The 26622-nt window shown below is 41.8% G+C and overlaps 1 protein-coding gene across 3 annotated transcripts in view; it reads right to left on the bottom strand.

The window, feature by feature from the left end:
- Positions 1 to 26622, bottom strand: part of ANO6 (anoctamin 6) — a 201244-nt gene that overhangs the window by 161912 nt on the left and 12710 nt on the right. Inside the window, exon 1 of one of the 3 annotated variants that reach the window (XM_067696283.1) lies at positions 25346 to 25518. The exons of the other annotated variants lie outside the window; for them this stretch is intronic. The gene's annotated coding sequence lies outside the window, so the exon portion shown is untranslated. Of the gene's footprint in view, positions 1 to 25345; positions 25519 to 26622 lie in introns of those variants that run through there. 3 annotated transcript variants of the gene reach the window in all.

The following is a 26622-nucleotide window of genomic DNA, read 5'->3' as shown; positions in this document are numbered from 1 at the left end:
CCTTTTATACCCTCAATACAGTCTGAATTATCTTTTCAGGTACCTACCACCCCACTGCTGTTAAACAATAGGCCTTAACTAGGAAGGCTATTTTTGGTTTCTTCTTTGTACTAGTCTCTCTAGATATAATTTAAAACAAATGAATGCTATTTTAAATAGATATTATGGGCTGAACTATGTCTCCTCAAAATTCATATGTAGAAGCCCTAACTCCCGGTACCTCAGAATGTGACTATATTTGGAAACGGGCCTCTCCAGAGCTGATGAGTTAAAATGAGGCTGATAGAGTGGGCCCTAATCCAATCTGATTGGAGCCCTTAGAAGAAGAGGAAATATGGACACACAGAGAGACCTCAGGATGTTCACACACAGAGGAAAGACCATGTGAGGATGCAGCGGGAAGGTGGTGTCCACAAGCCAAGGAGAGAGGCCTCAGAAGAAACCAAATCTGTTGACACCCTGACCTTGGACTTCCAGGCTGCAGAACTGTGAGAAAATAAATTCTGTTGTTTAACCCTCCCAGTCTGGTATTTTACATGGAAGCCCTAGTACACTAACACGGTACAGGCATCCCTCATTTTACTGCACTTCACTTTACTGCACTTTGTGGATACTGTGTTTTCTACAAATTGAAGACTTATGGCAACTCTGCATCGAGCAAGTCTATTGGCACCATTTTTCCAACAGCATTTGGTCACTTCATGTCTCTGTGTCACATTTTAGTAATTCTCACAATATTTTAAACTATTTCATTATTGTTATATTTGTTACGGTGATCTTTGATCAGTCATCTTTGGTGTTACCACTGTAATTGTTTTGGGGCGCCACGAACTGCACCCACATAAGACAGCAAACTTAACTGATAAGTATTGTGTGTGCTCTGACTGCTCCATCAACCAGCTGTTCCTTCTCCCCGGTCCTCCCTGCTCCCTGAGACACCACAATATTGAAACTAGGCCAGTTACTAAGTGAAAGGAAGAGTCAAGCAATGTGGCAAACGTCATTGCTGTTACGGTAAGAAAATGCCACAGCAGCCACCACCCTGATCAGTCAGCAGCTGTCAACATCAAGACCTTCCATCAGCAAAAAGACGATGACTTGCTGAAGGCTCAGATAATGGCTAGCATTTTTTAGCAATAAAATATTTTTCAAATGAAGGTAGGTACCTTGTTTTTTAGACATAATGCTATTACACACTTAATAGACTACAGTATAGTGTAAACTTAACTTTTATATGCACTGGGAAACCAAAAAATTTGTGACTCGCTTTATTGCGATGTTTGCTTTGTTGCAATATTTGCTTCATCATGGTGGGCTGGAGTCAAACCTACAGCATCTCCCAGGGATGCCTGTATATACATAAATAGATGGGTGAAATTCAAACTAACATAACATGGAGACAGGCGCCCAAAAGTCTTCAGTGGGTCAAAACCCCGCTATGTCTGCTGTGATGAAGATGGCCTCACCTGGCATGTGAATAAACTGGGGCACATGATGCTTCTGACTAGATCAGGGTAACCCAATTTAGTGACTTGGGCCAGGACTAGAACAGGTTTCCTATCTCAGTCAGGACTCAGTCTGCTTATGCCACTTACCTTTTACTTAACAAATCCCATAACTCAAAGGAATAGAGGGCTTCCCTGGTGGCGCAGTGGTTGAGAAACTGCCTGCTAATGCAGGGGACATGGGTTCGAGCCCTGGTCTGGGAGGATCCCACATGCCGCGGATCGGCTAGGCCCGTGAGCCACAATTACTGAGCCTGCGCGTCTGGAGCCTGTGCTTCGCAACAAGAGAGGCCGTGATAGTGAGAGGCCCGCGCACTGCGATGAAGAGTGGCTCCCGCTTGCCACAACTAGAGAAAGCCCTCGCACAGAAATGAAGACCCAACACAGCGAAAATTAATTAATAAACTCCTACCCCCAACATCTAAAAAAAAATTTTTAAAAAAAAGGAATAGAGCTCAAGATATGTTATTAGTGTCCTTTAAAGGCTTGGCTTATATTCAAAAGGCTTTCTTCTTGTGCTGATAACTAATGAAAAAGAAAGTGTAACTGTAATATTATTAATCAATTTAAAAAATAAAAGATTTGGTACCAGGGTTTGTAAAAATTTCAAAAAACAAAACAAAATGCCATATTTCTGTACCCACCTAATTTTTTTATAGCTTAATACATGTGGTCTCAGGTCACAATGCAATATATTAAAAGTATGATATTCCTAGGCTAAAATATCCTTATAAAATTATATAGATTTTTATAAATTAATCAATCCTCCCTTTAAAAATCAGAGTTGGGCTTCCCTTGTGGCGCAGTGGTTGAGAGTCTGCCTGCCGATGCAGGGGACACGGGTTCATGCCCCGGTCCGGGAAGATCCCACATGCCGCGGAGCGGCTGGGACCGTGAGCCATGGCCGCTGAGCCTGTGCGTCCGGAGCCTGTGCTCCACAACGGGAGAGGCCACATCAGTGAGAGGCCCACGTACCGCAAAAAAAAAAAATTAGAGTTTAGTGTTAAAAGAGATATTAAAGCCACAGACTTTAACTACAGATTCTATAACGCAGAAGTGGGCTAAGATCCAGGCACATGAAAAGAAGATCAAAACTTGAAGCTAAGTATTTGGTACAGTCAGTTCAGGCCACGTTCTGAGGAGGGCAGACTCACTTTTGCCTTGAATGGTTAGGGAAAAGTTTCAACAAGGGCAAGAGCTCTAAACCAATCTGGTATTAGACACATAAAGGCTAAGGAGAGGTAATATATCCAGGTCTGCCTTGCCACTGAGTATAAAGTTTTAAAGGCAAGAACTATGTACCTAAGATCCTAACAGAGTGCCTGGCACATAGTAGGCACCTGCCAGAGCTGGGGCAGGGGAACAGTGGGGGAAAGTACACAGTATGCTCACCTTGGGGTCTGTGGTGCAGGTTCTTGTAAGGAGGTTGTGGGATATAAAGTTAAAGCAATTGGGGCCAACCTGTAGACTGACTGAAGTCTGGGGAGTCTTTAAAGGTGTTTCTGAAAGAGAATATTATAGAACACAGATGGGACCAGCAGTGACGTACAGAATGGACCAGAGAAATGACAGGGAAATGACAGGGAATCAATCAATCAAAGGGTTAATCAAAGGAGGTTAATCATGTAATCTATTGGGAAAAGTCTCAGCTTCCTAATGTATAAAATGGGCATCATACTACCTATCTTCATAGGGCTATTATGAATACTAAAGTTGGGCATACCACATGGCCTGACAGTAAGCACTTAAGAAAATATAATTGCTATTATTATCATAATGACTATTCCACACTGAAAAATAGAGAAGGAAATGAGTGAGAGAACAAGTGTGAGGTGCAGAAGCAGGGTATGTCTCCTTGGGCTCTCAAGTCCTTTAAAGAGAGGATGATAATGGCTTTTTTGGAGTGAAATGTACTGCATTTATTCCTTAGCTCTCCAGAACTTAATACATCAATACAGGAGAACCAACACAGGCAAATCGGATGTCTGAAATGATCTTTAAAATCAAGATACTCCAAAATCAATTTTTAAGTTGCCTTTGTATAAAAGTAACTATATGGGTTAAGGCTAATCAGTTTTGAAACACTAAATTAATAGACTCAGATATAAATCCACAAGAACAATTTTCATAATGAAAATGCCAATGCCTTTTTAATTAAGGATGGAATTGCCAACATAAAAGACTTCAGATAAATGAGGAATTGTTCCTTTCACTCATAAATGAAAGGACCTGATAACTCTGTGAATTATTTTGAGATATTGATTACCAGAAATTGTTTAGAATCTAAGCTACAGGACTTTCCAACTGCATAATAATCACCTCATATTGGGGCTGAGAGCCTCAGACCACATTTGGCGCTCTGCCTTTTTAAGTTCCTTTTTCTGGTTATTACCAGAGGGCCCACAGCGCTATATTTAGAGTCATTAGATACATATGAAGCTCTACTGAAGATAATGGCATTTTGTCTAACAGGAAGCAATGCAACTTGACCTTAGAAGGAAGAGTTACTACACATAAAAAAAAAATACATGCACATTTACATAAATACATACACGTGTACACATGGTAAAAGGTTTACCAACTAACCTTTATGTATCAAACATCATGAAATTAATGTATCAGAGATCCGTGTTAATATTCCTATTCTCAACATACATGATCTATTTAAAAACTGCTTACTCTTTGGCCCTGAACCAGGTTTCAACATTTACTGTATCATTGAAGGGTATATTACTTCTTAAAATTAATTCAAAAACAAAACAAACAGAACCCACAAAATTACCCAAAGGGACTAACACAAAGGGAGAAAAATAAGGCATAACTGATTCGTTTTGCCAGAGCCAAGAGAAACTTTCCAATAAACAATGAGGCCCAGGTGAAGAGAGAGTTAGCAGTCAAACAAATTAGTCAACTAAAGGAAGTCAAACACACCAGCATCATGTGACGACTGTAGACAGATATCAGCCAGCACATATACATATTCAATACCGAAAATGAGTAACATCTTAGAAGAAAACAGCAGAGAACAAAATAAGGAATTTAGAAGTGGGAAGAAGAAAAGGATTCCTGTAAAGAGAAGAACAAAGGCTAAGACAACATGGGACAGGTAATGGGGTGACCGCCAGATAAATCAAGAGAAATGAGTTTGAATCTCTCTGCTTTGTCCACCCAACTGGTTTTCTTCAGAATGTTTCTTAACTTTTCTAAGCCTCAGAATCTTCATCTGTTGTCTGAACAGGGAAGTATTGTATGATATCCAAAAGTCTCTTGCAGCTTGGACAAAAGACCAGAAGTTTCTGTTTAGATGATAAAGTTACTTTTTTTTTTTTTTAATAGGCTACTTTCATTGCACAGTGGGCTTCAAGTGCACCAGTCTGGAATTTCACAGAAGGGAGCCCCGTGGAGCACAGCCCTGAAGCCTGAGCTAAACCAAGGCCTCTGAAATGAGTACAAACAGCTGGACAGGTTGAACATTCCCTGTGCTACAATGTTGACCTAGGCCACAATCACTTTGCCTCTGCCCTTCCTAGCTCTTCCTCGTCGGATACACTCTTTACCCAATCCCAACGCTTCACACAATCCTGCCAAATGCAAGTAAGATGCACATTTATGAAAAAGCTGGTAGAGCTCATCAGGTGTAAGAGAAAATGAAAACGTTTTGTGGCCGCCCCTGACCTTGAGAAATGACAATAACCAGTTCTACTTATTGCCCTGTTACAATGAGTAGTCCAGTAAGTCCCCTTTCAAAATCTTCATAATCTGAAATGTGAAAAAATATTTATACCTACAACAGTCTCACAGTATTATTTATAACAGCAAAATAATCTGCTACACGTTAGATCTGCAACGATCAAGGGATGATTATGTAAACGGTACCTCGACTTAAACTCTCATCCACAGCCCCTGTGCTCACCCTCCATGGGAATCAGATTGCCTGCTGATGAACAACCTCTTCACCAGACTTAAGATCCTGGAGGCAAAAACCGTGTTTTGTTCATGGACTCAGCCACAAAGTCTACCTCACAGTGAAGACAAAATAAGTATCTGTGAAATGTTTGCTAGCAAAGGCTTCCACGTCAGTTCTGTCTAGTGGAATATTATGCAGCTATTAAATGTGGTTTGTGAAGCATTTTTAAATATAAGGAATGCTGATGATGAAAAGGTCCTGGAGACGAAAAGCGGTGAATGTATATAATGCCACTGAATCGTACGTTTGAAATTGGGTAAAATGGTCAATTTTACGTTCTGTATGTTTTACCACAATGAAAAATAAATATCATGGAACGCTTATGAGGCAAGTTAAGTGGGAAGACAGGATACTGTATTTCTAAACTATATAAAATTCTGCGTTTTTAGAAGGCTGGAAAGAAGCACACTAAGGTATTCATGTTTGGTTTATCTCTGAGCAGTAGCATTAGGGGTGATTTCTGTTTTATTTGCAATTTTCTGTTTTTTCCAAAATATCTACAATGGACCACTTACAGTCATACCTTGGGATCTGCGGGTGATTGGTTCCAGCACCCCTGCAGTTACCCAAATCCTGGATGCTCAAGTCCCTTATATAAACTGGTGTAGTATTTGCATATAACCTAAGCATATCCTCCTGTATACTTTAACTCAACTCTAGATTACTTATAATACCTAATGCAATATAGATGCTATGTAAATAGTTGCTGGCTTGTGGCAAATTCAAGTTTTGCTTTTTGGAACTTTCTGGAAATTTTGGGGGGGAATATTTTTGATCCACGGTTGGTTGAATTTGTGGACGCAGAACCTGTGGATACAGAGAGCTGACTGTAACACTACAATCAGAAAAGTATGTGGCACAGCAGACGTCAGGGATAGGAAGGTTTGGTTACCAACAGGTTTAATTTGGATGAGAATCATTCACCTTGCTATGAGCCTTGATACTGCATACTATCTGTGCTTGCCCACACTGTGGAGACAACCCAAAGGCATGCCGTGAGGGTTAAAATTTTAACTTTATTATATTGAAATGTCTTTCTCTTCTTTTTCTTTTTGCAATGCTGGAAAGCATGCATTACAAATTTGCTGCTCCGTAAGTATGCTTTGTCCAGGCTGAGAAATAGGAATAGATGATTGTTTTGGACACGGAAATGCCGAACTGCATCAAATGCACAGTTTGTCTCAGAGGTGAAGGCTTTCCGGACCTGGGATGGGCCAGTTTGGAATCCCTCGTAGAGAATGAGGCATCCAGACAGACTCAGGAAACATGAGAATCACCACATTTAAGGATAAATTAGAAGCAAGGCCTTTGGAGTTGCACAGACTCAGGATTGAAGTAACATATAAAAAAGACCTAGGACTGCCACCTATAATTGTCATGTTGAGCGCTCCTGGCCTCAGTTTCCCCACAAATAAATGGGGATAATAATACCTGCCCCTTGGGTATTAAATGGGATGATGTTTGCAAATCTGAGACACAAGAAAACCCAGAGCAGAGCCTGCAGTCAGTAGGTGCTCAATCAGTATCACTGGTTTCCTTTCCTTCTTTCGAAAAGAGTATCTAATCTGGGAAAGCAACAGTAAATGACTTGAATGCTAAAAATGACCAACTGTCTATAAACAAAGTTAATATGATAGGAGTAAAGGAAGATATTTTCAATAATATTTTAAGTTATCCCATCAATTCAGTTCTCATATAGTTCAAAACAATATTCCTATTCTTTGTTCCTTAGTAATAGGAAAACATTAATCACTACTCTCTGTGTATTTCACACACCTGAGACCATGAAGCCACCCTTCACTTCCTTCTTCAGTGTTCCCATCTTAAAATCTTTCATTCCTTTAAACAAGCTCTGAGCCCTCTGCAAGTTCCCCCCAACACTGTAAGGGATCCTCCAAATCCCTGTGAGCAGGGCTGAGCTTCGCGTAAGGCAGCACCTGATCCATGCACCCCAATGTTGAGCTTTGGAAAATACAACTAACTAATCATTATGCTTCTGAAGGTTACTTGATTTGGGGCGACCGATGGGGGTGTGTGGGCGCTCCCAAGACAGATCCAAGTGTGACCGGTAGTGCCCTCCGTCTGCTTCCGTAACCTTTGTCCCTTGCTTTGCTTTGTCATCATCAACACTGTTTAGCAAGCCGATAGCTTCTGAGATTGCATCGGATTCAACATTGCACCACATTTCTCCCTTCAAAAGAGCAGCCTGTAGCTTTGCAGAAGATCTGCTCCCTTCCTTGATGAGCTCTTTTACTTGAGTGCCTCACTGGGCAAAGCAGGAAAAGAACCAAACAAAGGATGATGGAAGTCTTCAGCTGTTTGGGGTTTCCTTTGTGCAGACTGAACTATGAACCCCACTACTCTCAGGCTAGAAAGCTCGAGTGTGTTCTTTCAATAAACATGTCCTGAGCTGAGCGGTAAATGCTGGGTATTCCAAAATAAGCCAGTCTTGCCTTATGGAAGAAAAGTGTGTTAACAAGGACACCATAGTGCAATATGTTCTAAACAAAGGTATATAGCTGCACAGAGGGGCGGAGGAGGACACTGGGTGTGACCAGACAGGATTCTAGGAGTCGGGTAATTCACACATCTCTTTACCAGCCACTGAGGAATGAATGAGCTGACCCCACAGTGTCTCTGGGGGGCTAATGCAGTTGCAGTCTTTTAATGCAGTCTCTTTAACACCATTGCCACTGAATTGCTTTGGTTACTGCATTTGCTTTCTTGTTCCCCTCACATGCTCACCTCCTTACTTTATTTTTGGAATAAAACATATGGTGCTTTCATTCTCTCCCCAGTCTTTCAACCCCATAATGTTTCCTGCCCTGGAGAGTTGCTTTGACTATCAGGGAAAGAACACTGTAATGGCTTAGATGGAGCAAACAGAAAGCAGAACGAGCCTGCTGGCTGAAAGGAGCCAGAAAAGTGTGCGTGGAACCATTGCCTGAAGTGCCCACTGTGACCAGGCCCTCAGCGGCCCTAGCAGGTGAGTGACTGCCCTGTGAATGCCCAGGTGCACCCCTGTCAGCTGCAGCTGGGGACAGTTTATCTTCAAATCACTGTCTGTCCTCCGCCCCTCACCTCACCCATTTCCAGTGGCAGAATATTTGTCAAGAGTGGTTTTTAACCTTTCGTAGGCCATGCAACTCTTTGGGAAAATAGTGAAATTCAAGGATCCTCTCCCCAGAAAATTTCTCAGAAGCAGATAAACATAAAATATTATATACAACTTCTAGGAATTCGCAAACTCCTGAAGCCCATACCTGGAATACTAGGAGGGGTACACTGTTCAGTTTGAAAGTTTTTGAGCTTCTATCACGTGCCAAGCACTTTGGAGACCCCACCTCAAACTCAACTTGTCACCATTCTCTGTGTCGAACTGTTTTCCCACGCCCAGCCTGGAACACGGGTCCCCATGTTATCTGCCCAGGAAACCCCTATTCAGCAGCTTAATCATCACTCTTTTTTTTTTTTAATAAATGTATTTATTTTATCTATTTATTTTCGTCTGCGTTGGGCCTTCGTTGCTGCCCGCAGGCTTTCTCTAGTTGCAGTGCGCGGGCTTCTCACTGCGGTGGCTTCTCTTGTTTTGGGGCACGGGCTCTAAGGTCTCAGGCTCAGTAGCTGTGGAGCACGGGCTTAGTTGCTCCGCGGCATGTGGGATCTTCCCCGACCAGGGCTCTAACCCGTGTCCCTTGCATTGGCAGGCGGATTCTTAACCACTGCACTACCAGGGAAGCCCTTAAGCATCACTCTTGAATGAAAACATTCTGAGCCCTTCACCCTAATTCCCCCACTGCCCCCAAGAGGGTCTCATCGCACCTTATTGCTTCATGACTATACTCAGCAGGCCCTTGTATCAGAGATCCTGCAACATTTACTACCTTCGTGTATTTACATGGCTTTCTTCTCCTGCTAGATGATAAGCAACCTAAGGGCATGGATTGTAACTTCATCATCTTTTATTTCCAGCTTCTAGTAAAGTCCTTATTCTGGAGAAAAACAGTCCATTGAGGGGAAACAGACACAAATTCAGATAATTTTAACACTGGGATCCTAATGGTCAACCTGATGGGATGAGTGATTTTAAGCTAAATCTTCAAGGAGCAGCAGCAGTAAATGAGAAAAGTTAGTAGTGGACATGACAGCAGAGGGGCAGGCGGGCAGGAAACAGTGTGTACGGGGAACAAAGTAATTCAGGATTCAGGGTGACTGAAAATGTAGGCAGGAGGAAGCTATCAGAGATGAGGAGAGAGCAGTACAGAGGGGATGAGGTTATGAAGGGCACTGAACGAGGTGGAAGGGAGCTTAAATTTATTTCGTAAAGGTAGGAAGTCACTGAAAGACATTTTTTTCTTTCCTACTTGAAAAGTGACAGATGATAGTTGTAGAAAATGGAGAAAAGTCATAAACATTTACAACCCCACCATATTGAGACAACCACCATTACCATCTTTATGTATTACATAAACACATACGTATGTGTATGTGACTATGGTTTTCATGTACTTTTGATCCTGCTAACATTTATGAAGCATTTGCTAGATACCAGACATTGTGCTAAATATACTACATGTATTCTGTCATTATGTCATTTAATGCTAACAAAAATTCTTAGAGGTACTTCCCATAGTAATCCCATTTTAAAGAGGAAGACATAGTGAAGGGCTGAGTGGTAAGGGGGAGAGGGAGAGGTACAAGGCCACCCAGCTAATATGTAGCAGAGTTAAGATTCAACACCAAATTTTCTTACTGTAAAGACCACTCTCTTACACTTCAATTTTTTAAATTTATTCTCACTCATTTAATTTATAAGACGAGTGAATCACTATATCCAGTCTGCTCAAAAAACTCCCTTTGGGATCCGGATTAGCATTGTAGTAAACTAAAAAAAAAAAACACACCTGAAAAGCATGAGGACTTTACTACTGTCTCCCCAGACAGGGAGCGCCAAAACCCCCTGCCATTTACTTAAATATGTTGCAATTGGTAAAGCTTACAGCTTTCTTCACTGAAGCCTTGTAAGTTTAGGAGGGTGACATGTTGAGACATGCACTGTAGACAAATTAATCTGGCAATGGTACAAAAAGGTGGATCTGAGAGGACAAGATTGGAAAGCTGCAATACAAACTGAGAGATAAGGCCACAGTCCCGGTGAGAGACACAGAAGCCTAGGACCAAGGCGGTGATATTTGGGATGGAGGCGAGAGAACGGACTCAGAAAACACAGGAGACAGAATTTAAAGGACTGGGTATGGAGAAAAAGCAGCAGCAGGGTGGTGTGAGGACAGAGAGGAGGTGGGGAAGGTGGATAGGGGGTGGCATTCACTGGGAGAGGGAACACAGGAAGAGATGCATTTTTCAGTGTGTGCATTTTGAGGTGGCGGTTGGGGAATAATGAGTTCGACTGTGAACATTAAATCACTGAACACATTCTGAGTGCCTACTACACGCCAGGTGCCTTGCCAAATGCTGGGGTCAGTGGTGAACCAGACTGAGGAGGTCACAGGACAGGTGGAGTGGGGGTAATAGAGTAGGAAAACAAGGAAGCACAGAGGTGGGTACATCCCAGTGGAGATGGCCTGGAGGGAGGTCTGAAGTCCAAAGGCAGGTCAGACCCTATAAACTGCAAGCGTGAATGGAACGCCCTCAGAAAACACATATAATAGAGTGAGCAATAACAGGGAGTTCCCTGGTGGCCTAGTGATTAGGATTCTGGGTTTGCACTGCCATGGCCCAGGTTCAATCCCTTGCTGGGGAAATGAGATCCAGTGAGCTGTGTGGTGCAAGGGAGGGAGGAAGGGAGGGAGGGAGGGAGGAAGGGAGGGAGGGAGGGAGGGAAGGAAGGAAGGAAGGAGGGAAGGGAGGGAGGGAGGGAGGGAGGGAGGAAGGAAGGACAATAGAGCAAGAACAGAAGTGAATCCAGGTTGGTGCTCTGAGTAACACCAGGATTTTAAGTCAAGCAGAGGAAGCAGGAGACCAAGAAGGAAGAAACAGTCAGACACAGGAGGGGCCAAGAGAGCCCAGATCCCACAAGCCAAGAGGGGAGCAGAAGGAATAATAATCCATCTTGAGACTATCCTGCCCTTGGACTTCTCAGGAAGGATGACTTTTTTTTTAAATTCAAAGGTCATTCAGTCTATTTTAAACATTAAACAAAGTCAGATAAAAAGTCCATGACGAGGGTAAGAATTTACATATCCTGGTCGTCTCTCAGAGGTTTATCCACCAGCCATATGGAGTTGATGATTAATATTCAGCAGGAAGTGAATTTATAACCACGTGCCTGCCATTCAAATGTGGAATGTTTTCTGCCCAGTACACCCGATAATAAATACATTAATACATCTTCAGTTTAAAATGCATTTATGAATAATTTTATACATTTTGTAAATTTCCTGGCAAGAATGATAATAGAACAATCTGTTTTCACCGCTATGTGAAACAAAAAATAGGAATGAAAGGTTCAGTTAATCACGGAACTTAATATGCTTTATAATAAATATCAAACAGTCATTACTTGGGCTATACAAAGGGTGGCTGAGGTCAAAAGATGATTATAACAGCAAGAGTTTGTGCCCATATTTATTCTCTGTCAGTCGCTTACATTTGCATAAGAAGTTTCCTCTACTCATCAATTTTTTACCACATTAGAATGCTAGAAATCAAATTTGTTTTTTTCTGATTTATATATGGGCAGTAATAATATGATTTGGTAATGATTAACAGTAGGAACATTCAAATAAATGGAAAACACTCGCCCTTCCAAGGTACCAATGCAACGACAGACAGATATGAAAATAAATTACATTCACTGCCTTCGGTAAAGGTTGGAAAGGCTTAGAAAGCCAGGAAGGCACCAGAATCTGAAATGATTACTGTGACAGTGTTTGATAAAGCCAGGAAAGGCCAAATACTGTGAATTCGTCATCTTTTGTCATCTTTGTCAACAGTATGTGTGCATATGTATGTGTACACAACATACGCACACTTGACTTGATGGCAGCCTGACCATAAAAAGAGAGGCAATAACTTCAAGATTATAGTGGAGACATGTGGGGCCGGAAGGAGATGCAGGATCTATCCATCCAGGAACCGATGGAGTCATAATTTCCCCTCTTGATAACCACCCAGAACTGGGAGTCACAACTAGTAGAGACCAAAATTTATTAAAATGAAAATGACTTGTACAAATGAACTGATTTACAAAACAGAAATAGAGTCATAGATGTAGAAAACAAACTTATGGTTACCAAGGGGGGAAGGGGAGGAGGGATAAACTGGGAGATTGCGGAGCACAGACTCCGGACACGCAGGCTTAGCGGCCACGGCTCACGGGCCCAGCCGCTCTGCAGCATGTGGGATCTTCCCGGACCGGGGCATGAACCCGTGTCCCCTGCATCGGCAGGTGGACTCTCAACCACTGCGCCACCAGGGAAGCCCCCCAAACCAATTTTAACCAGACAGTATATATTGTGTAAGGCCAGTCCATTCTGATTAGCTGGTGCCTGCGCCGTATCGGCTGTTAAATATTTTTTATTTAATTTATATTTTATTCAACATAAATACTTAACTCCTGATATAAACAAAATGTTAACGGACATTTATAGGTGCTATCGTTTTGTTTCTTCTTCTGTATATTCTTACTTTCTTCCAGCGACAATGTAATATTTACGCGATTAAACAAATGTGACATTAAATAACCCAAACTATAGAATGCTCTCTACTCGCTGTAAGGGTCTTAACTTACGTTATGCTGGTCTACAGAACATCTCACTATCAATAAAGCAAAGACATTTTTTTGACAGAACAAGGAAAGGGGGCCAGTTTTAAAAACAGACACAAAAAGCCTTTAATAAAAGGCTAATTAATAAAAGACACAAGAGGGCTTCCCTGGTGGCACAGTGGTTGAGAATCCACCTGCCAACGCAGGGGACACGGGTTCGTGCCCTGGTCCGGGAAGGTCCCACATGCCGCGGAGCGGCTGGGCCCGTGAGCCATGGCCGCTGAGCCTGCGCGTCCGGAGCCTGTGCTCCGCAACGGGAGAGGCCACAGCAGTGAGAGGCCCACGTACCGCAAAAAATAAATTAAAAAATAAATAAATAAATAAAAGACACAATAAGTCTTTAATGAAAGGCTAATCAATAAAAGGCTAATAAAAGTGTTGATTTAACAGCATCTGCAGAGAGTAAGCAAGAACAATACAGTGGTAACCTTTTTCCTAAGCAAGTCTCAAGAGAAAGATAAACACCTGAATGAGTCAAGAATCACGACAATTCCCTGTTGTGTGAAGGTTTCCACAAATCCCCAAAGCTGACTTAGAGAAAGAGATTTATAAGGATCATGTCTTTACTGTAATTTGCCCCCTCAGAGTCCAAATTTATATTTACATTTAGGTGTGTCAATGACCAAACCATCACCTATAAGACACAATGAAATAACACAACGTAACTTTCATTAATAAAATAAAGTAAAGGCTGATCCCCACCGCCACCACTTCCTTACAGTTCACTCTGAGCCTCGGTAAAATGTGGGAGTTGTATGGGCCTGGGCAACAAAACCCCCTCACAGCAGTGAAATGAGTATTTAATGAGAACACCGACTGTCAGCCCAATTTCAGCATGTGTCCCTATCTAAGAAGCAACGGAGAGATGTCATTTCTTATACACTATAGCTAATAAAAACTAGTTTAAGAAATGACAAAAAATTAAAATTAAAAAATCACCTAGACTTTTTTAAAAAAATGATTAAGCATGTTTGGAGACACAGATATGTTTGTGTTTAGAGATTTTTGACCACTTTCCTGTAATATTTGCTTATTAATTTCTTTAAACTTTACAACACCACCTGTTATATTCAGGATGAATACAGGTCTCCAGAAGAGATGAGTTCAAAATGTTACACTTAAGTTTAAAATTACGGAAACATGATGCATCAGATCAGGTGGTTTGACTGTTTAACGATAAAATACGGTTTTGCGGGCTTCCCTGGTGGTGCAGTGGTTGAGAGTCCGCCTGCCGATGCAGGGGACACGGGTTCGTGCCCCGGTCTGGGAAGATCCCACATGCTGCAGAGCGGCTGGGCCCGTGAGCCATGGCCGCTGAGACTGCACGTCCGGAGCCTGTGCTTCGCAACGGGAGAGGCCACAACAGTGAGAGGCCCATGTACCACAAAAAAAAATTAAAATAAAAAATAAAATAAAATACGGTTTTGCAACTGCTGAAATGACCTCTTTGTGACTGTCTGTGTGCTCAGCCAGGTGAAGCCGGCACTCCCACCAGATTCTCTGCTTCAAGCAACTGCACATTAGAAATAAGAAGGTTGTATCATTAACTATTAGAGAAATGCAAATCAAAACTACAATGACGTATCACCTCAGACAAGTCAGATGGCCATAATTTAAAACTCTACAAATAATAAATGCTAGAGAGGGTGTGGAGAAAAAGAAACCCTCTTACACTGTTGGTGGGAATGTAAATTAGTGCAGCCACTATGGAAAAGAGTATGGAGGTTCCTCAAAAAACTAAAAATAGAGTTACCATATAATCCGGAAATACCATTCCTGGGCATATATCCAGACAAAACTATAATTCCAAACGATACATACAACCTTATGTTCACAGCAGCACTATTTACAATAGCCAAGACATGGAAACAACCTAAATGTTCATCAACAGATGAATGGATAAAGAAGATATGGTACATATATACAATGGAATATTACTCAGCCATAAAAAAGAATGAAATAATGCCATTTTCAGCTACATGGATGAATCTAGAGATTGTCATACTAAGCATACTAAGTTAGAAAGAGAAAGACAAATAGCATACGATAGATATCACTTACATATGGAATCTAATGTGACACAAATGAACTTACCTACAAAACAGAAACAGACTCACAGGCACAGAGAACAGGCTTGTAGTTGTCAAAGGGGAGGGGGTGGGGGAGGGATGGATTGAGAGTTTGGGATTAGGTAGATAGATTGTTGGATAAACAACAAGGTCCTACCGTATAGCACAGGGAACTATATTCAATATCCTGTAATAAACCATAATGGAAAAGAATATGAAAAAGAATGTATATATGTATAACTGAATCACTTTGCTGTACAGCAGAAATTAACACAATATTGTAAATCAACTATACTTCAACAAAATAATTTTTTTAAAAAAAGAAAAGAAAAGGTTGGGAAACACCCCATGCTCTTCACCCCATGTCAAGCCCTTGGAATATACTCTCAAGCTCCACTTTCCAAGATCTTAGTATTCTTTATATTGTATAACAATAATAATAATAACAATAAAGCTTAAGCAGTGGTTGAGGACTTTGAGATGTAGGCTAAACAAATAAAAGTTTTTAAAAAGTTCAATGAATAAGCAAACACTACGAGAGAATGGGCAAGAAAAAAGGAGTGGAGAACAGGGTGTTAATTTTGGTCATCTGCATTCTCTCCTAGGGCGTAAGGATGAATTTTCCATCTTGCCAAGATTTCGAGAAGGCCAAATTTAAAACAGCAAGTTTTACCACAGTTGAACAAACTTTACCCTCCACAGTGAATGGGACTATAGCAACTTTAAAATATGGCCATTAATTCTTTGAACCTCTTCTCATTAGATGGTGGAAGCTATGTCCCCTCCCCTTGAATCTGGGCAGGCTTGTGACTGCTTCCTCCAGCAGAGTCTGATAGAAATGGTGTTTGTGACTTCAAAGGCCAGGCCGTGAGGGGCCATGCAGCTCCGGTCTTGTCCATGGGAACACTGGTCTCTGAGTCCTGAGTTGCCCTGTCATAAGTCCCATTACCCTGAGGCTGCCAGGCTGATGGACAGCTCCAGCTGGGCCCAGCCTTCCAGACCCCCTGCCAAGGTCAGAGAAACATGAGGGAAGCTGTCTTGGACATGACTGTCTACCAGCTGAGCACTACTCACTGAGCCGTGGCTGAATCTCTGTAAACTCACAAGATGTAGTAAACTGTCTGTTGCTCTCAGTCACTAAGCTTTAGGATAGTTTGTTATGTAGCAACTATGTAGAGCATCACAGAATTTGCAAGGGGCTTTGAAGATCTCCAGGCGAAACATTCTGTTGGCTTTTGAGGAAACAGATCCAGACTAGTTAAGTGTCCAAGGTCACTAGTTAGCAATCGGGTTAAAAATAGAAAGCAGGCCTTTGGGCTCCCAGGTCTGTCCTTTCAAAGGACCCACCTTGGTTTCATCACATCCCATCTCCACATTTTTATTCTGTTATTGTGGGAACTCAAAAACTAGTACTTGGGTATATTCTCAGAAGTTGTACCTTCTATTAAAAGTTAAGGACAATCTGACCTATTTTCTTTCTAACGCCTTTATCTTAAACATTCTCCTTGGGTGAAATTGGGAAGAATTACTACTTGGAGAGTATGGAATAAAACTTCTGACCAAAATTTGCTTCAGTAATATAGACAGTAGCATTAGCTTCAAAAAGTATGCCTAAGGTTTCACCTCTTCATTCCCGTTTCACATGAAATATCTTCAAGGTAAACCTTGGTGTTACTTTTGATAAAAGAAATTTTCACATACTGAGGTACAGGGAAGACATTCTGGCTTATTCATGAGTTAACTTGAATTTTATGCTAACTAGAACAGCCTGTTTGTGGCCTATCAAACACATTGTACATCTGCTCTAATTTTTTTTTTTTTTTTTTGCGGTACGCGGGCCTCTCACTGTTGTGGCCTCTCCTGTTGCGGAGCACAGGCTCCGGACGCGCAGGCTCAGCAGCCATGGCTCACGGGCCCAGCCGCTCTGCGGCATGTGGGATCTTCCCAGACCGGGGCACGAACCCGTGTCCCCTGCATCAGCAGGTGGACTCTCAACCACTGCGCCACCAGGGAAGCCCAACACAACCCTTTATTTAAATGCCTTTTGCCAGTGTCTTCCTCTATATTCCTTCAGGTCAATTGATTCCAAATTCTTTGGTTTGTTTTTTCTAAAAAGTTTACTTATCACAAAACACATTTTCTTTACTACCTCGTGTATATGCTCTATAAACACAAAAGAAAATGCAGCCATCCTATTTGGCAAAAGGTTTCTAAACTGAATAACAGAACAGCGTAGTGGCAAAAGTTCAGGGTGACATAGCAGGTCAGCTTCCTCATCTATAAAATGGATGTCCTGCCAACCCTACATGATTGTTGTAAGAATCAAGCGAGACTCAAGTGCTTTGTTAACTGTAAGTGCCACAGCTACACAAAATGAAGTTATTACCATTATATATGCTTGCCAGGAGGGGGAAGAAAAAGTAACTTTACAGCAGTATTTATCAAACTCTTTCCTTCATTAACTCTAAGGACTCACTCTCATATCCAGATCAGCCTTCCACCTAGGGAGAACTTAGCAGGGTTTTCATGCAGATGAAACAAAATTAATGGCAATGAGATTCTTATGAAATAAGATCCATAATCCTGCAGTACATTAGCTCATCAAATATTTATACTGTTCTTATTTTATTTTGCATTCTTGTATCCATAACTAGACTGTCCAGGAATCGGTATAATGTTTGAGCCTAAGTTCCAATCCTGCTTTTACTATTTAGTTGCTGTGTGGCCTTAGTGAATTACTTGACTTTCCTGACCCTCAACTGTATCATCCATAAAAACGGTATTATAATAATAGCACCTACCTAATAGAGGAACCGAGCAGAGCTCTGTGAGCTCCCCACCCCCAAGTACAAAGGCCCCTTCATGTCTCCTGCCTCGTTTGCAGAGAAGCTGAAGTCTCCCAGGCTTCCCTGAGTCACAAAGGAGCAGAGGCTCAAGCAGCTAATGATTAAGACAATAGAGTCACACATTCAGTGTCTAATGCACATTCCTGAGTTGTTTTACAAACACTGTAACTGTCACCAGAGGAAGAAGGCTGACTGCATGATGACCAGACGGCAGCCATGACAGAAGCTGCTCCACCTGGAGCAATATTGAGTCTATGACTAGCACAATTCCAAGAACTGGCCTTAAGAGAATGGGATTAACACTATTGCTCATAATAATCTATATCTTTGTGGGCATCAAAATCATTGTAGCTTGTTCTACCTGTATATTTATACGGGCAGGTACAACTGTCAGCAAAGAGATGCTACAGACCCATGTCGACATCTCCCACTCTAAGAATGTGGCACCTACGTCAGCAGGAAGAAGTTACAGAAGACACACCTTCATCCATTATCCCACAGAAATGGAATGATGTTCTGACAAGTGGGGATCTGTAAGCAACTTCTGGCTGGAAAGAGCTCTTTGCAGGAAAGAGCTCTCTGCAGGAGGCCCCTCTGTCTTGTCACTAACCTTAAACCAGGCACCCCCATGCTCTATTCATCTCTGGCCCTAGCACACCTTTCAAATCTTTTGATAACACAATACTTTACCTAACTTGTTGGTTCTTTCCATAGATCAAAGAAGTAGAAATGAAGAATAAGTAATTAACAGATGACCAGATCTCTTCCCTAGCTTCCCCTTCAGTAATCTCGAGGACAAACTGTATGAACAAGGTAGCATCTAAAGAAAAATCACAAGGAGTCAGCAAATTTGCACACAAGCCTGCACACAGTGGGGAAAGGCGATGACTCTGCCCCCCATCTCAATGATTAACTGAGATTACTTCCCTTTTTCCCTTTAAAAGCTTTCATGGCCAAGCTTCAGAGGTAGTTTTGGGGTGACACTGAGTCCACTGTCTCCCTGGATTGCCAGCATTCTGATTAAAAGTGACTTTCCTTTCTACCAACATTTGTCTCTCTTTCTCTCTCTCTCATATTGATTTTCAAGCAGCGAGCAGCCGGACCCGAGTTGGTAACAATAGCATTATTATAACCATTAAATGTACTACATACAGAGTATTTACAATTATACATGGCATTTGGACATATATACACTACTAAACGTCAAATAGGTAGCTAGTGGGAAGCAGCCGCATAGCACAGGGAGATCAGCTCAGTGCTTTGTGACCACCTAGGGGGGTGGGATAGGGAGGGTGGGAGGGAGATACAAGAGGGATGAGATATGGGGATATATGTTTAGGTACAGCTGATTCACTTTATTATACAGCAGAAACTAACACACCACTGTAAAGCAATTATACTCCAATAAAGATGTTTAAAAAAAAAAGAAAGCACAATAAAAAACAAAACAAAAATTATACATAGCACTTAACATATGTTACTCTTTTTATGTACCTTCTTAGTTTTTAACACTGATAGGCATAGAGCAGACACTTAACAAATCTCGGATTGATAGATTTCATTAGAAAATGGGATGGAACTAACCCATGTGAAGTCATCTGGTCTACCCTTATAGGCAGCAAGGCTGTATCAAAACAATCAGACCAGTCCCTCCTTTGTCTATTTTTAAACAGTCTTAGGGAAAAGTCTATATTTGGACCATGTAAATGTTTAACAACCTATACCATTAGGTTAATTACAAGAATGAATTCCCTAAATCTGCTAGGATTCCCTCTATATCCATTTCCACAGCTGGCCTCTCTACATTATTATAGGTTACTGGGCAGGCTTCCTTTTTCAAAGCCCAACAACCTCAGCCCCATTACTCTTGCCTCAGGGTTAGCAATGTTTATTTTTATTTGAATTCCCAGGTGTAGAAATATTTCAGGCACTATACTGACCCAGGTTAAAAAAATCCTGAAGAACTCAAAGAGGATTGCACTGGAAAGTGCAAGAAACCCAAAAGCCACAAAGTAAACTTTCAACAGGTTTCAGTCTTGTACTCATTGGCTGCAAAGAATGTCACTGATTCAACAATTCTGACTGAAACTATTTATCATAGAAGGTAAATGAATATATTCATTTTTATTCATCCCTTTTATAATATTATGAAAAGTGAGCCCCAGTATAAACTGAATAAAGTCACCTGAGGAATAAAATCAATTATAGATGTACTGTGTACTTACACTCGGACAGACTTGGAAATTCAGTGCTTTAAGCTAATTTCCCTCCTGATATTTTCAGACTTAATTCAGTAACACAAATAATGCTTATTAGTAATATTAATGTACCATATGCTACCTCTGTCAACTTAATAATCTTCTTGGGTTTTTTTTGACTAAAATGTCAATCTAACTTCTGGAATCCTACCCAAGAGAATCTATGCAAAATTACAATGAACATTTTATTTCTATAGACATACTAATTAGCCATGGGCCCATTCATGAATGCCTATAATTAAGTTCTTGTACACATTATCATAATTTTACTTGAAATCATGAGATTGGCATAATTTGACTAATATAAACAGCTACTAGTCCCAGGCACCGTACATAAACGCTACTAGTCCCAGGCACTATACAAAGTCCTTTCAGTACATTTTCTCATTTTATCTTTACAAAGAGAGAAAACGGCTCAGGGATTCAACAACTTACTTAAGTTTGCACAACCAGTATGTATTAGAGTAAAGATTTTAATTCAGTCAACCTAACATCAGAAAACCCTTCCCAACGAGCCTTTTCTACTGCTTTACACTGGAGAGATATTCGAAAAACATTTGTAGTAACACAGTGAAAAAGCAGATTAAGCCACGGAAATATCTTTTCAATAAAGAGCTGCTAACACCACCATCCCAAGGAGAGAGAGGAGGGGCTCTAATGAGGGCCCCCCAAAAAATCAATATTAATTTTTTGTTTGTTTTTAAGACAGAGCAATAGAAAATATGACTCCAATTTTTATATTAAGAAAAGCAGGAACTTCCCTGGTGGTGCAGTGGTTAAGAATCTGTCTGCCAATGCAGGGGACATGGGTTCGAGGCCTGGTCCAGGAAGATCCCACATGCCGTGGAGCAACTAAGCTGGTGCGCCATAACTACTGAGCCTGCGCCCTAGAGCCTGCGAGCCACACCTAGTGAGCCCGTGTGCCACAACTACTGAAGTCTGCATGCATAGAGCCTGGGCTCTACAACAAGAGAAGCCACCACACTGAGAAGCCTGCGCACCGCAATGAAGAGTAGCCCCCGCTCGCCGCAACTAGAGAAAGCCTGCGCGCAGCAACGAAGACCCGATGCAGCCAAAAATAAAATAAATAAATTTAAAAAGAAAAGCGAACATAAGACTATTAAAAATTACATTTCAGTATACTGAAACGACAGATTATTTCACCCCAGTTTTGGTTTTAGAAAGTAACAATACAAAAGTTCAAAAGAAATGTACATACTCCTCATTTGCATTTATGCGGCTTAAGTAACTCCACTCTCATCGAGGGCTCATCAACATACCCTGTAATTCACATCCACAATGGTGGTTACAGGGGTGGGCATACAATCCCATCAGCGCTATTTGCTGGGATTTCTAGGGAAGAGAAGTTACCTGAACTCTTCCTTTCTGTGGATGACATGGTGAAAGTAGGGTAGCAGGTGGGACACCATCACTGCCCTCAGCTACAAGGAGAGAGCTGGTACTGCTGGGAGTCCCTTCCATGAGACCCATGGGCAAGGCTACCTCCAGAAATGAAAACTACCCCTGAGCCTTTCACTTATTGCACTGATAAATTCTTTTGATTATTCAGGCCACTTGATTTGACTTTCTGTCCCCTGTGACCAAAGATTCCTAATTAAAACAGAAAGTCAAAAGTCAAGAAATATTAAAAAAATAATAATAAGAAGAACATTCTCTATTCCTTCTCTGGTCTTCCCCCAATACAGCCACGTAAGGGAAGCCATCGTCATGCACACATTTTAAGGCAGGTGGGCTTACGAATATCAGTGCAGGAGTGGATGATGACAGCACAGGGAAAGAGACTTCCAGTTTCAAAAGGCAGCAGTGCTAGCGATTTTACAGCTATGTGCAGTTGACAAACTTTAACTCATGAGTTTTGTATCATAATTGTCCCAGTCTCACCGAACGGGCAATTCAGTCCTTTTGGATCAAGAAGCCTTTTGGATCAAGAAGCATCAGATTCTTAAGAATCTGATGACAGTTATGGATTCCAGAGACCTGTAAATATGCAAATAAAACCTTTTCCCACACAGTTTAGGGGATCTAAGAAGTCTCCCACCTCCAAGCCCACCCATGGCGATCTACAGACCTAAGTTAAGAACTCAGGTGGTAGCTTGCAGTCCAGTGGTTAGGACTCTGTGCTTCCACTGCAGGGGACATGGTTCGATCCCTGGTGGGGGAACTAAGATCCTGCAAGCCGAGCCTCGTGGCCCAAAAAAAAAAAAAAAAAAAAAAAAGGCCACCCTCCATGCCTCAGACTCCCACAAGCCTCCTCAAAGATGCCTCACAGGGCTTCCCTGGTGGCGCAGTGGTTGAGAGTCCACCTGCCGATGCAGGGGACACGGGTTCGTGCCCCGGTGCGGGAGGATCCCACATGTCGCGGAGCTGCTAGGCCCGTGAGCCATGGCCGCTGAGCCTGCGCGTCCGGAGCCTGTGCTCCGCAACGGGAGAGGCCACAACAGTGAGAGGCCCGCGTAGCGCAAAAAAAAAAAAAAGATGCCTCACAGATACTGCCCTTTAAAGCAGGGGTCCGCAATCCCTGGGCTGCTGACCGCTACCGGCCCGCAGCCTGTTAGGAACCAGCCCGCACCGCAGGAGGTGAGAGGCGGGCAAGGGAAGCTTCATCTGCCGCTCCGCGTCGCTCCCCATCGCTCTCATTACTGGCTGAACCATCGCCCCCACCGTCCGTGGAAAAACTGTCTTCCACGAAACCGGTCCCTGGTGCCAAAAAGGTTAGGGACCGCGGCTTCAAAGAGCCCTTTCGAAACCCACCCCTCCCACTTGCAAAGCCTTTCACTCACTCATCTTCTAACGGCTGCAATAAAAATACGGCAGGAATCATGAAGAACATGAACAGAAACTTTTACTATTCTGTCATCAAAAATCAAGTATGATTTTATATGGTTACTGTATTTCCCTGTCCAATCAATTTTTAAGCTACAGGAAAAGCTTTATACAGCATTTATATTGGATTAAAGTATTTGTGATTATTTCTATAAAACACAGGACAAAAGACCCTTAGTCTAATCTTTTTTATATACCACTCCTACAAGAAAATGAGCTTTAAGTTATTTAAGTATTTCTCTATACTGCACATTTCCAGGAGATTAAATGAGAGACAATCTGTACTATGTCTGAATCTCTCCCATTTAATCTGCAGTAATGAATTACACTAAAATATGTATCTATAAACATCTCTAATAAGACCAAAAAGGAGGTAAATTCAATCACTGCTTTATATTTGAGGAGAGATACGTAGAAAAATAAAATGCTTTATTCCAGATGGTCACGACTGGGTTAATACGAAGAAAGTGGTGCTTTTAAAAGTTCAGAATGCATGGTCAAGGTGACTCCTATGTACAATAAATTCATTTAGACTTCAGAAAGCTACAAAGCAATGTGTCACCATAATTATTTTATTATCCAAATAATCTCTTACTACTTGTGGACAAATAAAGTAACAAATAAATCAACACGGTATACAGAAGCCACAGACGATGGATTTTCTACATATGTTTGCAAAATATTGGTTAATATATACATTTCTGTTCTAGCTGCAGATTAAAAGTCAGTAGTCACAATCAGCTTTTTTCAAAGGTTTGTGAAATACTGTAACCTTATTGTATAAAATTTAAAATTCTGAAGGGAACCTTTCTCAATCTCCTTTCAACTTCACATGTGAAAACTCATAAAGCTTAATAAAACAAATGACAGGGACACACACTAGCTCTATTAGAAGTCTGACAATCAACCTTATGTAGTCGGCCTATTCACGGCATTTATCGCTTTTTTGAAATAATTAAAACGTGAACCTGATGTCTTCTAGGTTCTGTCACAGCTGGGTTAGGAGCGTCTTGCCTGTGCGTTCACCTTAGCTAATTTCCCTCTCCTAAGGCAGGTGAGACCCCTCTCCCCATCATATACAGTCTCTGCCATTTCCAAAGACAGTCAGCCTGACCCAGGGGAGATCCAGGATGAGGCTGCAGAGGCGGCCTGGGGGGAAGGAGGCCTGGAAGCAAACGCCTGGACTAAGCCCAGTGCAGGAACCAAGAGGCAGGTCACCTGCCAGAGGATGCGGTAACCAAGGCATATGTGGAAGCAGACCAGCATGCTCGTTCAGAAACGCCACTGGCATCAGGTAGGGAAGGAAAAAGCTCAGAGTGGTTCTCTACTTTTTGGATTCTCAGCATATTTTCAAATACTGGAAATTTTGACCAGGGTACTTTTCTTAAAGCTGTACGTGCACAAGATTAGGAAAATATCTTTTTTCCATATTGAAGAACGGGGAAGGAAGGTCTCCAGCCACAGTCATCAGCACTCGCAGCTGAGTACCAGCTTGGGTCAGTTACCCCGATGCTCAACTAGGTCCCTTCCCAGCACTGGGGAACTGCTTTTGAATAGAACTGTTTACTGCCAGGCGCAGATTTCCTCCTTGCCCAGGAGGTGGTCTGCCCACATTCCAGTAAACACTTGATCTTTCTTAGGTGCCGGGCTGAAGTTAAGTCTCCTATCTCTTACTGCAGGAAACTGTATCCCACTCTTACTCAGCCCCACTTATAGCAGCCAGCACGGCATGACTAATGAAATGGACTGGAAAGAAATACAGCCTGATGGCAATTTAGGGTCCAAGATTTACGGTACCACTGGTAAGCACAGCTAAAGAAAGGAACAGAGGCACAGCTCACGTTATTAAATCTGGGGACACGGGCAGGCCATGATTACGGTCTGCTCCTGGCGAGGGACAGGGGGCACCACATAGGGGGAGGAAGGACTTCACTTCCCAGGCATGAGAGCTATCAGGAGACACTGATGGGACTAAGACAGGACCTGAAGAACTAGGGATACTGACGTTCTAGGCATGTTTCTGAGAAAGGAGTTTAGGCAACTGGGGAAAAAAAGGACAAGCCAACTTACCTGAACTGAACCACAAACACAAGGTTGATGCTGCACTGATACTAAAGGCTGAATTATAAAATCCTGCTTGCCTGGAGTCAGAATTGGTTCCAGAGACTGCTGAGTGGCTGAGCCAGGAGGTGGGAATCAAGGGGGTGGGGGCCAGGTGGGGGGACTGTGAAGGCTGGAATCCAGGCAGAGTCTAACAGCCTGCTTTAACCCAAGCAGTGGGGATGACTAACAGTGGAAACCAGGCTCAAGAAATCATGAGTCACTCTTAAAGGAAACCAACGTCAGTGTCAATAACTTCTCTGGGAGCTTGCAACACATGTGCTAGAACAAATATTTTGGAATCGAGTATCTTGCACCGACACTGACTCGCTCCTTCATTTTGGATAGGTCACCGTTACTGTTTTTGTTCTCAGAGCTCTTCAATTACCGAATGAGGCTAATAATATCTGTTTAGAATATTTTTACCAGTTAAAATAAAAATCAGTAAGAACTGACCTTTTGGAAAAATGAATTATTATCACACTTGAACTCCTTACACTGGAGGAAAGAGCCCACAAACGGTCCACTCTGGACGAGTACACTCATCAGTAAAATCATCAGCAGACCAGTGCCCAGAATGAATGTGCTGTTTGGTTTCACACCACAGCGGGCAGTTAAAATCTGAATTTCTATAAAGTGAGATACGAGTTAATTTTCCTCATACATTCCCTTCCAACTTAAAGGGAACATCTGCCAATTTCCTATTACAGGCAAGGCATTGTATGAGCTTCTAAAAAGATTACAAAGCACAAAAATAACTAAGACCAAAAAGTACTTGACTTTAGAGTAAAAATAGAATTAAAAGGTTAAGTATTGTTAGTTTGCTCCTTATCCGAGATGTAATATGTTAAGACGTAATTCAAAATATTTTTCCAGATATTCTTATAGTTAAAAATATACTAGACTGCTATTGATACCCACAACATGGATGAATCTCCGAAAATATTATGCCAAGTGAAAGAAGCCAGCTACACAAGACTATATTCTCTATGATTCCATTTATATGAAGTTTAAGAACAGGTGAAACCAATTTATGGTAGTAGATGTCATTAAGTGTTTGCCTGGATTGGGGGGTGGTGACAGCCTGAAATGAAAGGACTATGAAAATGTCCTCTGTCTTATTTTGGGTGGGTGGTTACAGAATTGTCAAAATTTACTAAACTGAACACTGAACTGTGCATTTTATAGTATAAAATATGCCTTTTACATGTTAAAAATAACACTGGACTAAATAAACATTACTAGAA

The sequence above is a fragment of the Pseudorca crassidens genome, chromosome 11 (assembly GCF_039906515.1).
Source record: "Pseudorca crassidens isolate mPseCra1 chromosome 11, mPseCra1.hap1, whole genome shotgun sequence".
Classification (NCBI taxonomy): Eukaryota; Metazoa; Chordata; class Mammalia; order Artiodactyla; family Delphinidae; genus Pseudorca; species Pseudorca crassidens.
This window is presented reverse-complemented; position numbering and strand designations above follow the sequence as displayed.